Source organism: Giraffa tippelskirchi, chromosome 4 (assembly GCF_054371585.1).
Source record: "Giraffa tippelskirchi isolate mGirTip1 chromosome 4, T2T-mGirTip1v1.2.pri, whole genome shotgun sequence".
NCBI lineage: Eukaryota > Metazoa > Chordata > Mammalia > Artiodactyla > Giraffidae > Giraffa > Giraffa tippelskirchi.
In genome coordinates, this window is record NC_137278.1 from 135,577,558 (window position 1) to 135,586,616 (window position 9,059).

The window sequence follows — 9,059 nt, forward strand, 5'->3', positions numbered from 1 at the left end:
TGAATTCTAGATAGAAACATCAGAGTCCTAAAATACAGCCTCTCAATTTGATATTTAGGACTAATAGATGAAAATCAAATCATATTAAACTTAGCAGGGACCTCAGAGGTCATGCAGTCCACGGTTTCTTTGCTATCCATGTATGGATCTTTGAGGAAGGTTTTTGACTACTGTGAGTGTTACCCCAATGTTGAAAATGACAGTTGTGATTTAGTACTTCTCCTCTCTTCCCTTCTCCATTTCTCTCATGTTTGGGGGCCAAAAAATATAATTTCGCTAGTTTTTCAGTGCAGCAACACTGATCTGGTCCAATCTCCCTCCTAAAAGTTACCTATATAGCATATTGTTCCATTGGACCCTTCTGAGAAGAAAGAGCACAGTGTTAGTGTGTGCGTCAGTGTGTGTGTGTGTCTGTCTGTCTCTGTGTCTGTGTTTCATCCAACAAATAAACAATCATGTGCTAGGCTACAGATACAATATGATAAAACATATGTTCCTTACCCTCACAGGGCCTACAGTCTGGCAGAATTTTACCAACAAGTGACATTTCTAAACTCTTTCCTTGTTCTCTGTATTCTCAAAGCTCTTTGGAAAGAAGGAGAATAATGGGAAGAGATTAAATAAAACAATGGGGTCTAACTTTCAAAGAATGGTGTTAAGACAAATACCCACTTTTTAGTCCAAGGCCTTTCAATTCAATTCAATTTATTTAACAAACACCTAAGGAGTATGGCAAAAGTCGTACAGGACTTAGCGACTAAACCACCACCAAGGAGTATCTCTAGCCCTTGGCTGAATTCTGAAGAATGAAAGCAAAGTAAGATATAGCCACTGTTCACAAGGGAAAAAATACAAATATATAAATATTCTTCAGTGTGATAAGTGCCACGGGTTAACTGTTTTATGAGTGATCAATTCCGTTGGAGAATCCTATCTAAGATAAAGTTATTTTTAGACTAAATTAAAATCTGCCTCTTTTAATATCTATTAGTTGATCCCAGTTTTGTCCTCTGAGCTCTTCATGTATTTTATTTGACTTATAAACATTTCTTGGGGAACTTGGCAGTGTTCCATAATGTGCCAAGTTCTCTTCATAGGCAAATAGGATATGATTCTTGCCCTCAAGGTTAGGACATAATTCTGCAACATTGAGGAAGTTGCTTAACCTCTTTAAGTTCAGTTTCCTCCCCTGGGAATTGAGGGTAGTATTAGAACCTACTTCTTAGGATCATTGAGAGGATTAAATGAATAATGCATGTAATGCACTTAATACAGGGACTGGTACTTAGCTTTCAACAAATGTGAGCTATTATTTTTCCTATGTTTAAGGGGGGATCCCAATAAGCAAATTAGCAGTTTCAGGGTTGATGTGAATGCCTTAACAGATGTAAACATAGGGTGCTATGGGAATACCCCAGAAGAACACCTCACGTTGGCTAAAGAGGCTAGGGAAACATCCTGCAGGAGGGGACATCTGAACTCCACGTTACAGGACTAAATAGTGGGGACGGGAAAGGGCACAGGCAAAGAGGTGAGGAAAAGAGGTGATAGAGCATGGGGTATTTGGGTTACTTCAGTTGTTTAGACTGGCTAGAAGACTAATTCAAGAGAGAATTAGGATGTAATGACCAATTAGATGTAGCTGTAGGAGGAGAGGTACAGGAGGTGTCAAAGATTAAATGACTGTCTTGAGTAACTGAGCAGAAGGTGATGACCTTGGTTTATAGGGAGAATGGATGAGGGCAGGTAAGTACAACTGTAAACATGTTGAGTTTCAGGAAGGCTGGGCACTTGATTCTTCAGATCAAGGGTCTAGAACTGATCTAGTGCTACAGATTTGGAATTCGTTGACAGGTGTTTGTTGAAGCCACTGTATACGTATTGTATAGAGAATGGCCAACATTAAGGCGTGATCAAACAGCTCCTAATCTTGATTGAGAATGAATTTCCAGGCCTGTTAGGGGAAAACTGAGAAACAGCATTATCCCAGAAACTAAGAGAGGAGAGAATTTTTTTTTAAAAAGTCCACAGTCACAAACGCTGAAGGGATAAGAGAAAATTGTTCTTTGGATTAAGCAGCTAAGAAATCACTGGTCAAAGGCTTTCCTGGTGGTCCAGTAGTTAAGAATCTACCTACCAATGCAGGGAACACAGGTTCAGTCCCTGCCCCGGGAAGATTTCACATACCAAGGGACAACTAAGCGCATGTGCCACAACTACTGAAGCCTGCATGCCCTTGAGCCCATTCTCCACAAGAGAAGCCATCACAATGAGAAGGCTGGACACAGCAACTAGAGAGTAGCCCTCCACCCACCACAACTAGAGAAAGCCCGAGCTCAGCAACAAAGACCCAGTGCAGCCAATCAATCAAAAATCTGAAGACAAAAAAAAAAGTCACTGGTCAAGGCCAGAATCTAGAATGCCGGAGATTGTGGAGTGGATAGGGAATAGGCAAGGAAGAGGATGCCTGGAGGTTCCCTTTCCAGAAGCTTTAAGAGTGGAAAAGAGATAATGTAAAAGATAGAGGATGAAAGGCAGGATCTGGTTTGTTTAAAGATCACAAATACTTGACATCCTTTTTATGTCCACAGGAAAGAACCTGGAGAAAAGGAGAGCTGAAGACATAGAATACAGTATAAATAAATAATAGTAAAAGAGTTTCTGAGAAGGCAGAAGAGGTGACATGCTGAGGAGGAAAGTGTCTTAAACAAGGGAAAGAATACCTCTTCCACCCCAAGATGTACTTGTGGAAAAAGAAAGTGGACTTGAGTTGTCTGAGGATATGTCTGAGGCCGTGTCATCTTTTGAGAGTTGATACGGGGAGTGGGGACAAGACTGAGGTGCAGGAACTCGAAAATTCCCTTAAAAAGAGGAGAAACCTAGAAAGTGTGGGAAATGGCAACATTGCCATTTGGGTCCCTGTGCTTTGTCAGTGTCTCCCTTTAGTAGTGGGGGCACCCACAACGCTCTGCACTAGATGGGGTCTGACAAGCACAGTGTAAGGTGAGACGACTGTTTCCCTTCAACTGTCCAGTTTCTTTGTTTGGAATCTTAGACTTTTACTAATGTAGCCTATGATTGGATGAGCTGTTTTTAACAGATACTTCATACTGAAAAACCAAGAAAAAGCATTTTACCAGAAGCTGGAGTCAGTAATGATTACTGTTCAAAAAAATGAACTACTTATAAAAAATGAACTACTTATAAGAATTAATTCAGAAATTGTTCAAGTTTAAAGGAAAACCCTTCTAAATATTGATGTTTTCAGCAAAGTGACAGATACGAGAAAGAATTAGTTGAAAAATTAGTTGGTTTGGTGAATGCTTAAAAATATCTATGTAATGTTGAATGCAGATGTCATAGACATCAAATAAGCATACTATACAGATATGCCATTATTCCCAACTGTCAGTCACTTAGTGTGAAACTACAGTAGATTAAACCATGGATAGATTTTGTTTTCCAAAATATTTTAAAGTGTTTTATTCTCTGCTGCTGCTGCTGCTAAGTCGCTTCAGTCGTGTCCGATTCTGTGCGACCCCATAGACAGCAGCCCACCAGGCTCCGCCATCCCTGGGATTCTCCAGGCAAGAACACTGGAGTAGGCTGCCATTTCCTTCTCCAATGCATGAAAGTGAAAAGTGAAAGTGAAGTCACTCAGTCGTGTTCAACTCTTAGCGACCGCATGGACTGCAGCCTACCCGGCTCCGCCATCCATGGGATTTTCCAGGCAAGAGTACTGGAGTGGGGTGCCAATGCCTTCTCCGGTTTTATTCTCTAACCATTCCCTATTATCCTACACCTGGCCACTTGACACTCTTATATTAATTCCCTCACTTCTGAACCCATTTGAGTTTGTTGCTCCAGCTCTACCGTGCTGTGAGCAATCTATGAGTTATTAATAACTAGATCAGCTGAAAGTTATTTAAAAAAAATTTTTTTTTTGGCCACATGCTTGGCAAATAGAGTCTTAGTTCCCTGACCAGGGATTCAACCCACAACCCCTGCATTAGAAGTGCAGAGTCTTAACCACTAGACGGCTATGGAAGTCCAAGATCAGCTGAAAGTTATAGCCATCATAGTATGTTAACCTTAACAGAGCTGCTTTTACTGAATTGCTATCTTGTGTACAATCACTGGCTTGTATTGAGGGATACAATAATAAAGTATCTTCATAAAACATGTAGTTCTGATTACTATAAGTGGGATGAGTGTACATTTTGATTTTGAGGGGACAGTTTCAGTTTACACCTGTTGTCCTACTATATTGTCTACTAGTTCCCCTTTCACACTCAAAAAATGCCACAATTATATGATCTCAATGTTCTTTTCATTATACAGTGCTCTTTTTATGAGGTTTTGTGAGAAACTTTTGATCCTGTTCATGGTGATCAGTCATATCATTGCTTCTTCTGAGCAACTGGGTTGTTTTTATTATTTACACATGGTGACTCATAACTACTCAAGTAGCCCTTTTAAAGTTGACCTTAGAAAGTTTGGGGTCAGATTTGCCACCTGCCTCATCAAAAACTCAATGGTATGCATTTTTATTTTAATCTCATTCTTTTGTTTTTCCCTTCTGTTTTTGTCCTGTTCCTTTTTTTCCTCACCTATTTCTTCTAATTTATACCTTGAATTTTATGCATCCTTGGCAGCTATCTTGAACTATTTTTGAGACATGGCTGTGAATAAAGAAGCACAAAACAAACAAACATTGCTGCTAGAACTTATCTGATATTCTTCAATGACTGAAAAACAGCTCTTTTTTACCATGAGTGTTTAATGTTTTCCATTTTTTATCTATTTCTTTGATCCAGGATGTTTTGACTAGATGGGCAGATTCTGATCTAGTTTGATACACTGTTAAGAGATGAAGCTACTATACTTCCAAGTTGATCTCTGATCAGTCTGCCACTTAAAAAATATATAGCTGATAACATTTTTCAAATGGTTCCATTGCAAAGCTTGAATAGGGAGGCAATCCAGCTTAATGAGAAAGAAAAAGCACACAAAAATTTATCATCAGACAAGTCCTATTATTCTCCTTGTCTAAATCCTAGGTGTTTCACCTATGGCTTAGAGATACTATAACCTAATTCCTAGAGTAACTGAGGCAACATATATACAGTGCCTCTGCAAATAATTAAATGCATAGTAAATTTTACCTACTATTGTTATTTTTATGATTTATGAATCACTAATGATTTTGCACTTAGTAAGAATGCTTGATGTTTTTCTTTTTTAGCAAAAAAAGAAAGAAAAAAAGGGTTTGAAGGACTTCTCTGTTGATAAAGTGGTTAAGGCTCCCTGCTCCCAATGCAGAGGGCACAAGGTCGATCCCTAGTCAGAGAACTAAGATCCCATATGTCACACAGTGGGGCAAAAAAAAAGTGGGGGGAGTTGAAAGTTAAACTATTTATGACTTATCTACTGACACTGTGGAGAAGGCAATGGCACCCCACTCTGGTACTTTTGCCTGGAAAATCTCATGGATGGAGGAGCCTGGTGGGCTGCAGTCCATGGGGTCGCTAGGAGTCGGAGATGACTGAGTGACTTCACTTTCACTTTTCAGTTTTCACTTTCATGCATTGGAGAAGGAAATGGCAACCCACTCCAGTGTTCTTGCCTGGAGAATCCCAGGGACGGCAGAGCCTGGTGGGCTGCCGTCTATGTGGTCGCGCAGAGTCAGACATGACTGAAGCATCTTAGCAGCAGCAACTGACACTGTAGCAAGCTAGAAATTTTTGAAAAGGCTCCCATAGCTGAATACCTAGACACTGGATAAAGTACAGTACACAAATATACTTTCAAATGCATGGTGAGAACATCCCTGATGGTCCAGTGGTTAAGATGTGCCTGCTAATGCAGGGGACATGGGTTTGATCCCCGGTCCAGGAAGATTCCATGTCTCAGGGCAACTAAACCCTTGAGCTACAACTACTGAAGCCTGCACACCCAAGAGCCTGTGGTCTGCAACAAGAGAAGCCCCTGCAAAGAGAAGCCCTGCACACCACAAGTAGAGAGCAGCCCCCACTTGCTGCAACTAGAGAAAAAGCCTTCACACAGCACTGAAGACCCAGTGCAGTCAAGGGGGAAAAAAAGCATTGTGAAGCTTTCAAGAAAGTGAGGAAAACCCTCAAGATTTCAACCTAGCCCCAGCAAAAATAAATAAAGCAGCAACCTGAAAACAAGAAGTATTTAAATGAGAAATTGTGACTACTTTAGGGGCATATGCCGAGATAGGAACCTAGAGTCTTGGATATCATTTAGCATTAGTGAAAAGTGAAAGTGAAAGTTGCTCAGTCGTGTCCAACTCTTTGTGACCACATGGACTACACAGTCCATGGAATTCTCCAGGCAAGAATACTGGAGTGGGTAGCCATTCTCTTCTCCAGGGGATCTTCCCAACCCAGCAATCGAACCAGGGTCTCCTGGATTGCAGGCAGATTCTTAACCACCTGAGCTATCAGGGAAGAAAGAAGCATATGAAGGCTCTCAATTTTAAAAATTTATCTTTTAAAAGACTGGGAAGATACATACCAACACATTAAAAGTGAGATGAGCTACCAGGGTCTTCCCGACCCAGGGGTTGAACCTGTGTCTCCTGTGGTTCCTCTGTTGCAGGCGGATTCTTTACCACTGAGCTACCAGGGAAGCCCTTAAAAAGCAATAGGGAAGTTAAATAGTGGATTAGGCACAGTAGAAGAGAGAATTAATGAATTTTAAGATAAATCCAAAGATATTACCCTAAATGAATCATAATTTTAAGCAGATGAAAAACATGAAAGAAAAGTAAAGGGACATGAAGGATAGAATGAGAAAGAGAGTAGAGAAAATGGGGAAATGAAATACATTAAGTTTTCCAGAAATGAGGAAAACATCTTTTCTCAGGTTCAGGGGGAGCCCAGTGAGTTATATATAATTAGAAATTCAGGGACTTCTCTGATGGTCCAGTGATTAAGACTCCACACTTCCATCGCAGGGGTCGTGGGTTTGACCCCTAGCTGGGAAACTAATATCCTGCATGCCAGTTTGGCATAGCCCTCCAAAAAGAAGAAATCCACCCTTAAATACATTGTAATGAAATTGAGAATCCCTTGGACTGCAAGGAGATCAAACCAGTCACTCCTAAAGGAGATCAGTCGTGAATATTCATTGGAAGGACTGATGTTGAAGCTGAAGCTTCAATACTTTGGCCACCTGATGCGAAGAACTGACTCACTGGAAAAAACTCTGATGTTGGGAAAGATTGAGGGCAGGAGGAGAAGGGGACAACAGACGATGAGATGGTTGGATGGCATCACCAACTCAATGGACATGAGTTTGAGCTAGCTCTGGGAGTTGGTGATGGACAGGGAAGCCTGGCGTGCTTCCAGTCCATGGGGTCTCAGAGTCAGACTCCACTGGGTGACTGAACAGACTGACCCGCCCCAACAAATAGATAAATTGGTAGCAAGCCAGAGAAAGGAAGAGCACCTTCAAAAGGGCAACAAATAGATTAACAGCAGGCTTATTGACAGCAACTATAGAAATCAGAGGACAGTAAAATAATATCTTAAAAGTACTAATAGAAGATAACTTTCAACTTAGAACTGTGTAGCTGGCAAAACTCTTTCAAAAATGAAAGTTGATATACATGTGCAAAAATTTAAGCACGGATTGTAAAAGTAGCCAAATAAGCCAATCAAACATAGGGGACACAAAATGTTTTGCTGTTTCTTCCTATAGGTTTTGTAAGTTTGACACTATAATTTAAAAGCCCTAAGCATGAAATATATAAAAATCAGAGGACAGTGAAATAATATCTTCAAAGTACTAATAGAAGATAACATTCAACTTAGAACCATGTACCTGGCACGTGCAAAAATTTACATACTGAATGCTTGACACTACAGTTGAAATATTCTAAGCATAAAATATACAAAAAATACAAGCAGGTATATCTCTGTCTACATCCATTTATATATGACCAAGAAAAGGAAATATTAAAAATTAAGCTATTCTTTTTAAATATCTGAGAGTCCTTGTTTTCAGGAGGTAATACTGAGGTTGTAACAATACCAGGTAGAAGTTAGGAACTATTTTTAGCTTCTAAAAACCATGGTGAAATGGAAAAGAAAAGAAAACTTTTCTGTGCAGGATAAATGTTCCCAATAATAATTTTTCTATCACATGTCTCTTTTTGGAACCTATGATGCTCTCTTTTTAAATATTTCTGCTTGTATATTAGATCAATAAAAATGTAGAACATTAATTTTGTAAAAGACTAAGTAAAATTTATAGACCAGGTCTATAAGCAATCAGGAGTAATACACACCACAGTAACTCAGGAAAATTATGTCAGGTTTCTCCTAGTAGATTTACAGGATAGTTATATGCAAGATTTCATCTGAAAAACATGATAGATACTCCATTTGAGATAAGCTATGGTTTTGGTATTAGCAAAGCTTTTAGCTGTTTATTCATCTATGAATCAGTTCAGTTCAGTTGCTCAGTCATGTCCAACACTTTGCGACCCTATGGACTGCAGCATGCCAGGCTTCCTGTCCATCACCAACTTCTGGAGTTTACTCAAACTCATGTCCATCAAGCCGATGATGCCATCCAACCATCTTATCCTCTGTCGTCCCCTTTTCCTCCCGCTTTCAAATTTTCCCAGCATCAGGATCTTTTCCAGTGAGTCTGTTCTTCGCATCAGGTGGCCTAAGTATTTGAGTTTCAGCTTTAGCATCAGCTATTTGAATTATTATTCAGGACTGATTTCCTTTAGGATGGACTTGTTGGATCTCCTTGCAGTCCAAGGGAGTCTCAAGAGTCTTCTCCAACACCACAGTTCAAAAGCATCAATTCTTCGGTGCTCAGCTTTCTTTATAGATCAACTCTCACATCCATACATGACTACTGGAAAAACCATAGCTTTGACTAGACAGACCTTTGTTGGCAAAGTAATATCTCTGCATTTTAATATGCTGTCTAGGTTGATCATAGCTTTTCTTCCAAGGAGCAAGCGTCTTTTAATTTCATGGTTGCAGTCACCATCTGCAGTGATTTTGGAGCCC